General features: G+C 29.4%; 1 long non-coding RNA gene across 7 annotated transcripts; it reads left to right on the top strand.

Annotated features, from left to right (window-relative positions):
- Nucleotides 1-2,659: 2,659 nt before the first annotated feature.
- LOC109793150 (uncharacterized) lies at nt 2,660-7,260 on the top strand. Of its 7 annotated transcripts, XR_014434565.1 has the most exons (7): nt 2,662-3,140; nt 5,667-5,828; nt 6,126-6,212; nt 6,323-6,394; nt 6,501-6,575; nt 6,669-6,763; nt 6,857-7,258. It is a non-coding gene; the product is annotated as an uncharacterized LOC109793150 (long non-coding RNA). The 7 variants fall into 7 exon arrangements; XR_014434566.1 differs by having other exon boundaries at nt 2,661-3,140; nt 5,667-5,762; nt 6,323-6,575; nt 6,857-7,260; XR_014434562.1 differs by having other exon boundaries at nt 2,661-3,140; nt 6,323-6,575; nt 6,857-7,259.
- The last annotated feature ends 2,334 nt before the right edge of the window (nt 7,261-9,594 follow it).

Here is a 9,594-nt window from a genome sequence, read left to right as displayed (position 1 = left end):
CAAACTATAATTTAATTTTCTCTCTTTGATTTGGTTCAAATTGATCATGTGATTAGATCGATCCACACTTATGTGTAATTAATGTTTATTTTATATAATTTAAATTGTATAAAACACTTTTTGTATCGAAAAGGAATGGATTGTCACGTGTCACACCACGTCTCAATCCCATGTGTCATCATGCAATAACCTATTTGATCATCTCGGCCACTGAGGTATATTTTGAACCCACATGTTAATAGATCCAGGATGTTCTGAACTTGTCGGCCCACTCGGCCACATCGGCTGTTGAGACTCTAAACCTCGACAATTGAGGTAAGTAACCATCAAACCTTGATATACTTGAGATTCCACACTTATTGGCTCACTCGGCCACGTCAGTTATCGAGAAGTCAAGACTCCATAATGTGCATGGCCTAACCAGCTCATATGGGTACCACTATGTTTCAGTCGTCTCAATTATCTCAGCCACCGAGAAGCATGGTACTCGTCTTCAACAATGACCTTTATCAGCTTAACAAACTCGGAGGCCAAGTGTGTCGAGACAACAACATGGTTAAAATTTGTTATATTGGTGGATTACATGGTTAACGAAGAAAGTATGTGAGATTAAAGAATAATTCATCATTAACAATCACATTACCTAATTGGTAATCAGAGAACAAGACCCACCTAATCCAAGCCCATTATGATTAGTATAAATAGTCATACAAAACGAGATAAAAATACTATTCATTTATTAGTCAAAGCTTTCAAAGTGGACTCCAGCCCAAGGGTCAACCCGACCCACTTTGAAAACGGGCCGGGCCAGACCAAAAAAATAAAAAAATTTATGATGGGTCAAAAAATATGACCCGACCCACTTTCGACCCGGTTCACCTGGGTTGAACCCGTGGTGAGCCGGGCGGCCCACTTGACTCACTTACCAACCCATCAACTTAACCCACTAACAACTCACTTAACTATTTATTATTATATATGCATTATTTTAATAAGATATCATTTTTTTATAGATAAAGATAAAATCAATGTTAAACAATATGAAATTGGTATAAATTTATCTATCCAAACCTCCAATAAAATTTAAAATTGATGAATAATCACTCTCAAGAAAAAAAATTTTATTTATTTTTTGTTTTAATTTTTTAAAGTTGTACACTTTTAATTTAATTTTAATGTTGTATCCATGATACTTAGTTTGATAATTTTTACTTTAGATTAGATATTATTTTATATTAAAATTTATTTTAAATTATAATTTTTTTTAAAAAGTCAGGTGGGTTGGTGGGCGACCCATTTAGCCCACCAACCTGTGGTGGGCCGGGCCGGGCTAGAAAAATTTGCATAATAAATTTGGTGGACCGGGCCGGGTTGGCCCACTTAAAAAGTGGGTTGAGGTGGGCCGGGCCAAACGGGCCGAACTGGTATGTTTTGACAGCTCTATTTATTACTACTATTGATATTTATACTTATTTTGACTTGAGTATCGGAGTGTCTTTTGTAAGTATCATCCCTCTTGTCTCTTGACTCAAAACTCTCGTTCGACCTCAAGACCCTAGATTACCACGTGAAGATTACTAGAGTGTCTCTAGACAGGTACACTTTTAAAGATATAAATTATATTATAGTTGAAATTCATAATAAAGTAATATTTTTTAAAATATACATTATATTTTAAATTTAAGATAAATAATTTATATTGTGAGACAAGTTATTTTTAACTATTTATAACTCCTTTTATAAAATGTTATAAAAAATACTATCGTTTAAGAATTTTTTTGAAAACATTTTTATTAAAAAATAATGCCTAAAATTACTCTCATTCAATACATTTATTATGATTTATATAAAAAGAATATAATAGAGAATTGTTCAGAAGAAAAAATAATTTAAATTAAAATCTCAAATGGTTAAAATTTAAAATTATTTTGTTGGTATTGAACAGAACAAAAATGTCTTGTCCTAATTAGCAGACAAAAAATTGTCAAGTAAATAAGATTGTCTATGTTTACAATAGTATTTCTCTAATTAACGAAAATTTAAATTTTAGTATACACTTTGAAGGTCTAAACTGCTAACAGTATGGTTTATTATATTAAATATTTGATAAATTGATATTATGTACCATTCTATGCTAACTAAAGGAATTGTTTATCAACGTAGTATATCACACTGGGAGCATAATCTCACATTGTTTGACCGTACTACGAGAATTTTTTCTTTATCTCCTCGACTATTATCACATTATTTATATTAACGGTTTATTAACTTAATTGTACTTATTATTATTTATTTTTATATTTTATGAATTTTTTCACTTAACTTTTAAAATTACATATTTTGTCACTCAATTTTTTAAATTTTACATCTTTTACCACTTTTTAGTTAATTGCAAATATATTAGTTGACTATTGATATAACACATTGATAAGTTCATGTGACACATTAATATTAATCGATGATGTAACATACATATAATAATGTGAAATTATGTGATACATCAACAGTTAGCATGTTATATTAACTGTCAACATGTCACAATTAGTCAAATAAAAAATTAAATTGTTAACTAATTAATGAGATGACAAAATGTGCAAAATTTTAAAAGTTAAGAGATAAAGAAAATATAAACACTAGTACAAAATTATCATTTATAGACACATTTTCTATGTTGGACATTATCCACACAACCTACAAAGTGATGCAGTAATATAATTGTAATTATGCCAAAATTTTATATGTTTAGTATTGACTTACTTATCATAGAATGCGCTTTTCATGACTAGTAAGTCAATACTCGTTATAAAAAGTGTCAGCCATTCTTTGACTCTAACATTTCTATGACAGCTGTTGACCTAACTGACATAAAAGTAAACATTCTATGACAGGTGAATCAATATCTATCATAGAAAATGTTCTTATTAGAACATTAAGAGTGGGAATTCAGTTCGCACTCTCTATCACTGTTCATCATCTTCTTTGTTTGTTGTTTCGTTTTCATTCTCCCTTACTTCTAACAACCCATCCTTGCACACATACTACCCTGATGACCACCGTGACCAACATATTTCGGCCACCTCCATGACACACACTTGTACACGACCCACTCAATGCTTTTCAAGTTTTTTCTTTCGTTTGAGGTTAGTTTCCACTATGACCTAGCCAATGCTTTGTGTTTGGTTATTGTTGTCTAGTTGGTTATTGTTTTCATATTGTTTGATTATTTGGGGATAATATGATGAGATTGTTCTGGTTTTAAGGTTTTGTAATGATGCATGTCAAGTGCTCATATAAATGTCCAAGACAAATGTTGTGGGTTGTTTTGTGGGTGTTTGTGGCTAATTGATTTGGGGTTGTTTGTGAGTTATTTTTATCTTGCTTTGTGGTTGATTTGAGGCTTTGTATATAGTTGATTTATGATTGATTTGGGGGGTACATTTGTGACCTTTTTTAGGTCTTCATTGAGGGTGATTTGAGGTATTATGAAAGCTTATTTTGTGGCCCTTTTGAGGTTAATTTGGAAGTTGTTTTAGAGTATACAAGTGGTTATAAATAACCCCATAGCTATATGGACTATTTAAATAAACCGTATTATTTTGGATTTATTTAACTAATTTATAAGTTAGGAATTGATGTAACTTTAAAAATTATATAAGTACTCTTAATAAAGTTAAGTAAACCCAATATAATTTTTGGGTTTATTTAGTTACATTATAATTAACCTAGAAAGGTTTGATAAATTTTGATACGTAGAAATGTTTTAGGTAGCCATAAACTTTAACATTTTTAGATATTCTTGCATAATTTTAAATATTAACATTAGTAAATTAAATAATTGAATTAATTTTAATTTTTAAATTAAGTAAAATTAGTATTTTTAATGTTTCTAATATAAAATCCAATAAAATAGGAGAAACATTTATTACCGATATTAATGTTTTAATTTTATTATAGTTGTTAAGATTGATCGATTATAAATGAACCTTAGTTTTCTATTCGAAATTAAATGCAATGATTACACAATTTATGTATAATCATTGTATTGAATCTTGAATTGTTTGTTTGGACAATTTGAAAAAATACATATAATTTTATAGTTGATTAATATATATATATATATATATATATATATATATATATATATATATAGAGAGAGAGAGAGAGAGAGAGAGAGAGAAAGAGAGAGAGAGAAAAAAAAGAGAGAGGTTAAGAGGGAGACAGAGAAAAAGAGAGAGGTTAACTCTCATTTTAAATTTGATAAGGTCTCGGTTAACTACATTTCTTGTTGTTATCTGGGTGCATACTTGATTGCGGTGAATTTGCTGGTGTCACTATTTTCATTTTATGTACTTAGAAACCAATATGTAATGTTACTGAAATTTTGTCAAATTTAATGTGTGAGACTTTACCTTTATGTATTAATAAAGTATTAAGAATTATCTTTTTTAAGGAATAGGACTACACCTTGTATTAAAAAGTGAGGTTGACACGGTTTGTGTCAAATGAACACATTGATGGATTGGAGTAGGATGAGAATGAAGTGTAGGAGTTTCTTCGGTTTGCAAAAAGGAATGTTACAAATAGTGATGGAAGAATCTATGAGAGCATGTTTTATGTGATGGGATCCTATGAAGTTACACAGTATGGATAAAACTAGATCTTAGGAAGTGTGATGTAGAGGTAACCATGCCTTCCAAGGTCATTGGCAGGAAAGAGCCTATCCCTTTCTTTATATGCCAGTGACATGCTATGGGACATGGTTTCTGGTAATGACCTCCTTTCCATACCTATGATGAAATTATGGATTAAGTATTAATTCTAATGATTTTTATTTTAATATATTCAATTACACATTCCTAACATTATGTTCATTTTCCCAATGTAAGATCTCTGCATCACATCTCTTTGGAGATGCAAAATGCTTATTAAATTATGGTTTCATTAATCTGTATGGAGAAAAGATAGACACTAGAAGGGGGTTGAATAATGTATATAAAATTTTTTGCATATTTGCAAGTAGGTGAAGTAGTATCTGTAACAGATGAAGGGTTAACAAAAGTAATCAATGAACACAAGAAATTTTTATACTAGTTCACCTCAACCATCGAGGCTACATCTAATTTTCAATCTAACTAGATTGAGTTCCACTAACTTTCAACAAAGTTACAAGTATTATTTCACCAAGCCATTTCTGGCTCAACATAAGTGTTCTTTGATTGGTCTCTTCAAGGCACTACCCAAGTATTCTTTTCAAATATAAGCATCTTCAGGCTCAATCCCAATTTTTTTTCTCTTCAAACAAGTCTCTGAAGGCTCTAACCTATAAAAATGGTTATAAAAGTATTATAAGGTTGTTGTTGTCATCTACTTTAGACATGATAACAACAAAAGTTTAAGTGCAAGAGATCTTTTGAAGAAGATTTTCTATGTGAGTGGTTTTTTTTTTTGAGTTGTATGTGCTCTCTTCTTTTATTTTTTTTTTCTTGAGTTCTATAACTTCTTATATAATAGCTTTGAAAGAGATGGCCACTGCAACTTCTTGAGTCTAATTCATATAGCTACGAAATTTTACTCCTTTGCTTGATCTAGAGAGAAGAAGTATTTGTTGGTGCATTAAATGCTTCAATTAATATCTTTCACCAAAATGTATTCCTTATCTTTGATAGGTCAAGCTACTTATCAAAGCAGAGCAACAAAGTGAGAACAACAAGAAGGAAAGTCAATGTGCAGCAAGGATGCAATGCTTTGATTGTGCCTTTTTTGTGAGATTCGGAATCTTTGTCCTTTGTTCTAATGCTCTACATGTCTTTATACACATTTAAAAAAATGTGAGTTCCAAGACAACGACTTTTGATATGTTAAGTTATAAAACATTCATTTGAAAATTCAAACATATTAGTCACAATAAATAATAGACATTAAGAACATGATGGACAATTGTATGCTTCGTCTGATTTACTTTGTCTTATAGACGCTACTTTGTTTTATAAAGTCTGAGATAACAACTTTTCGAGAACTTTTTCTTGCCAAAAGACGTAGTGTTTATTATTATTAAAACTTATGGAAAATGAGGAATCTAAGATCATTTTTTGACTTAACAACCTAGTTGTCATCTATTGTGTTAGAAATAAAGACATTGAGGTGAAGGATTATTTGATAGACCAGTCTAGCCTAAGAGACAAAGAGGTCTACTTAACACCTTATTTGAATTGGTAAGTACTTGTATTATATTTTATTTAATGTTTATAGTAATTTACATGTTTCTAACACTATTACAAAATGCAACACACATTGACAATTCCTTATTATAATTTTGAGATAGTTTCTTGTAATTTTCTTGTGTTTCATTACACAAGAAAACTATTGAGTTGCCTACTAGATACGTCATTAACTCGTAAGTGTCTATTTTCAATCTTTATGGGTTCTTTTTTTTTAAATTTCATTAGACAAATAATAATTTTATTCATTAACTATTTTCGGCTTATCATTTATTTTCATAGGTCTTTAGATGCAAGCTTGATCTTGTAGGGCTTCCTTCGATAGCACGAAAGAAACTTCAATATATCGTGTCGAAAGTAAGTCAACTATCAATCTAATAATGCTTATAGTTAAATTAAAATATATACTAACTATATTTTTATTTATGTTTTATATCCACTAAATTGAAGTGCCCACATCAACCAGGTAATCATCATGAGCGACTATTACATGATGAAGCACATGCTCACCATTATTATCTTAAACATTAGGAACTCATAGAGAGGTAATACATTTTTAAATTAATATAATCACTTTAAATGATTATTTAATTATTTAATGATCGATTGATATTTAACTTATCTCTATTTTGAATTAGTTACAAGCGTTCAAAAATTCAACTCCATTTGTCGATGCAAATGTGAAAGATATCCACAAAAGATGGGCATCAATTTGTCTTAAGTCAATATGAGGATTGATTCATCTTTATGTACATTGATTTAGTTTTTTTTTGTGTATATTGACTAGTTTACTTTAGATTCATTGTTATTTGATAACATTAGTATGCTTTTATACTAAATGTTTATTGTTATTAATTTATAACAATTATTGTTAACTTTAGCTTTATTGTTAACTTTCTTTGATTTCTCGCTAGTTTACTTTGTACATTAGTTGAATTTAAATGAGAGATGTTGTATTTTATATAGGTTTGTATTGAACTATTTGGATTGTATATTTTCTATACAAATTTGTGATAATTAAAAAAAATGAATATATATTTAAAAAATGCACTTTTTATGACGGGTGTAACCATACTCGTCATAAAATGTCACACAATCTATGATAGGTAAGATCACATTTGTCATAGAATGTGAGTGTCAATGTGATTAAAATATCACAGTTAGTATCTACACTATGACTGACATTGATCACCCAACATAGAAATTATTAAACTTTTTATATGTCATGTATTGACGCTTCATAGAATTTGTGGACATTATATGTTACTATAATCTATATCACATCCAGTATCGACATAGAATATCCAAAATACCAGACATAAATAGTCTCAACCACATCAATGAAAAATTAGGTAACAAAAAATACAATTAAACTTTTATATCTTGTAAAAAAAATATCTAATAGAAACTAATCTAACTCATAAGTAAATCATAGTTTATATATATATATATATATATATATATATATATATATATATATATATATATATATATATATATATATATATATATACCTCATATACTTATAGTTATATCTTTTAATTTTTTTTTATGTTGATTTCTCATATCAATATAAGTGAGGTATGAAAATAATTATAAAGTATGAAATATTAATGTATTTATTATAAGATTTTTTTTATTGTATTAGCTTAAATGAATTTTTGTCATCAACGTATCACACTTAGGTTATTTTATCTCTTTGTCATTATTCAATTAATTTTTTTTATTTAATAGTAATAAATATATGCACAGGAGATCGAACTCCAGTGCTTTATTAAAGAAACTAAGTACCAGTAAATTAAAAATGAAGGAAAAGGAGTTCAAAGAAAGGAATAAAACAATAAATTAAAAACAAATAGACTTGGAAAGGGAAAAAAAAACCCTAAAGGGGAGCATAAGATGGGCCTATGTATATGACATATCTTATATAAGCCGCCATATGGCCAAAAAAATAAAAAATAAATAAAAAATGAGGCAAAGCTCAAGATATATATACTTCCATTTATTTTATACGTACACCTCTTATTTTAAAAAAAAATAATTAAAATTTTAAAATATTTTTAATTTTTTAAATTAAATTTTTATTTTATTTTATACGTCAACATTTAATATAACACTTTTCTATACACCTCATTTTCTCTTTTTTTTTTGTTTTTTTTTTTTATTTTCACAAGTACTTCCTTATCTTTTCTCCACTTCTATCTATTTTGGTAGGTAATTTTAATTCTCTCAGTTTTACAATACTCTCTCCTCCCTTCCTCTTTCAGTTTTCTCACTATTATCTTCTCCCTCATACTTTTACTTTTCATACATACCTAGAACATATAACTAGTTTTCGATAACATCATAGACGCGTGTAACGTAGTTAGTAGATTGGAACGGGGCGTTCCCAGATTGGAAAGGGCCGTTCTAAACTACTAAAACAAAGGTAATTTAGTAGCTCAGAACGGGCCATTCCCAGACTGGAACGGGTCATTCCAAACTACTAAATAGGCCTATGAATCTTGGACTGGAACGGGCCGTTCTAAAATGGTCATTGTGAGTTAAATTCTACTCTAGAATGGGCCGTTTTGATTTTAAAACGGGTCGTTCTAGACGTGCCAGAACAGGCCGTTCTTGTTTCAGAACAGACTGTTCTGCACACATGATGAAGGAGCCTAGAACGGGCCGTTCTGGCCAGTTCAGACTTCTATAAATAGAGGTTGTGGGCAGTTGAAGAAAATGGAGGTTTTTAGAGAGAAGGACTCTGGATAAAGAAGCTTGCTTTGGATGGATTGAAGTCCCGGGTTGAGCTTCGGAAAGGGAATTCCGCTTCTTCTCAGTTCTTGGCTATTTTGAGCCAATCTTTAGGTGAGGAAGCTAGAATGTAGGTTGTTTAATTTTAGGAGAGTTAGGGAAGCTTTATGCATGGTGTTCTTTTGTTGAAATAGTTGAGTTGTTGGGTGCTTAAGTTGATTTATCCTGTTTATATTGTGTAAGTTGACATGATAGATGAATTTTAAATATATTGTATATTGCTGAAGTTGTTTATAAAGTTGTTAATTAAGTTGCATTAAGTTGATATTGTAATGACTATAGTTGTTTAATTAAGTTGTTTGCATGTTGTTAAAATTATTAAAGTTGCATAGTTGTATAATTGAATAAGAAATTGTATAATTACATTGAGATGTATGATGAGTAGAAAGTGAAATGAAGAGAAGCATGTTGAGTATAGAGTTGTACGTTGCTATAAAGTTGTATGTTGTGCCATGTGTTGAAAAGAGATTACCTTATGATGATTGAGTTGTAAATTATGAGTTGAGCTAATATTGTGTTGTTTAAAGTTGAAATGAGTTGTTGAGTTGTTTAGATGTGTTGTTAAATAATGTTGATGAGT

Source organism: Cajanus cajan, chromosome 6, assembly GCF_000230855.2.
Source record: "Cajanus cajan strain Asha chromosome 6, NIPB_CcT2T_4, whole genome shotgun sequence".
Lineage (NCBI taxonomy): Eukaryota > Viridiplantae > Streptophyta > Magnoliopsida > Fabales > Fabaceae > Cajanus > Cajanus cajan.
Note: the sequence above shows the minus strand (reverse complement) of the source record. Positions and strands in the feature narration are given on the sequence as shown.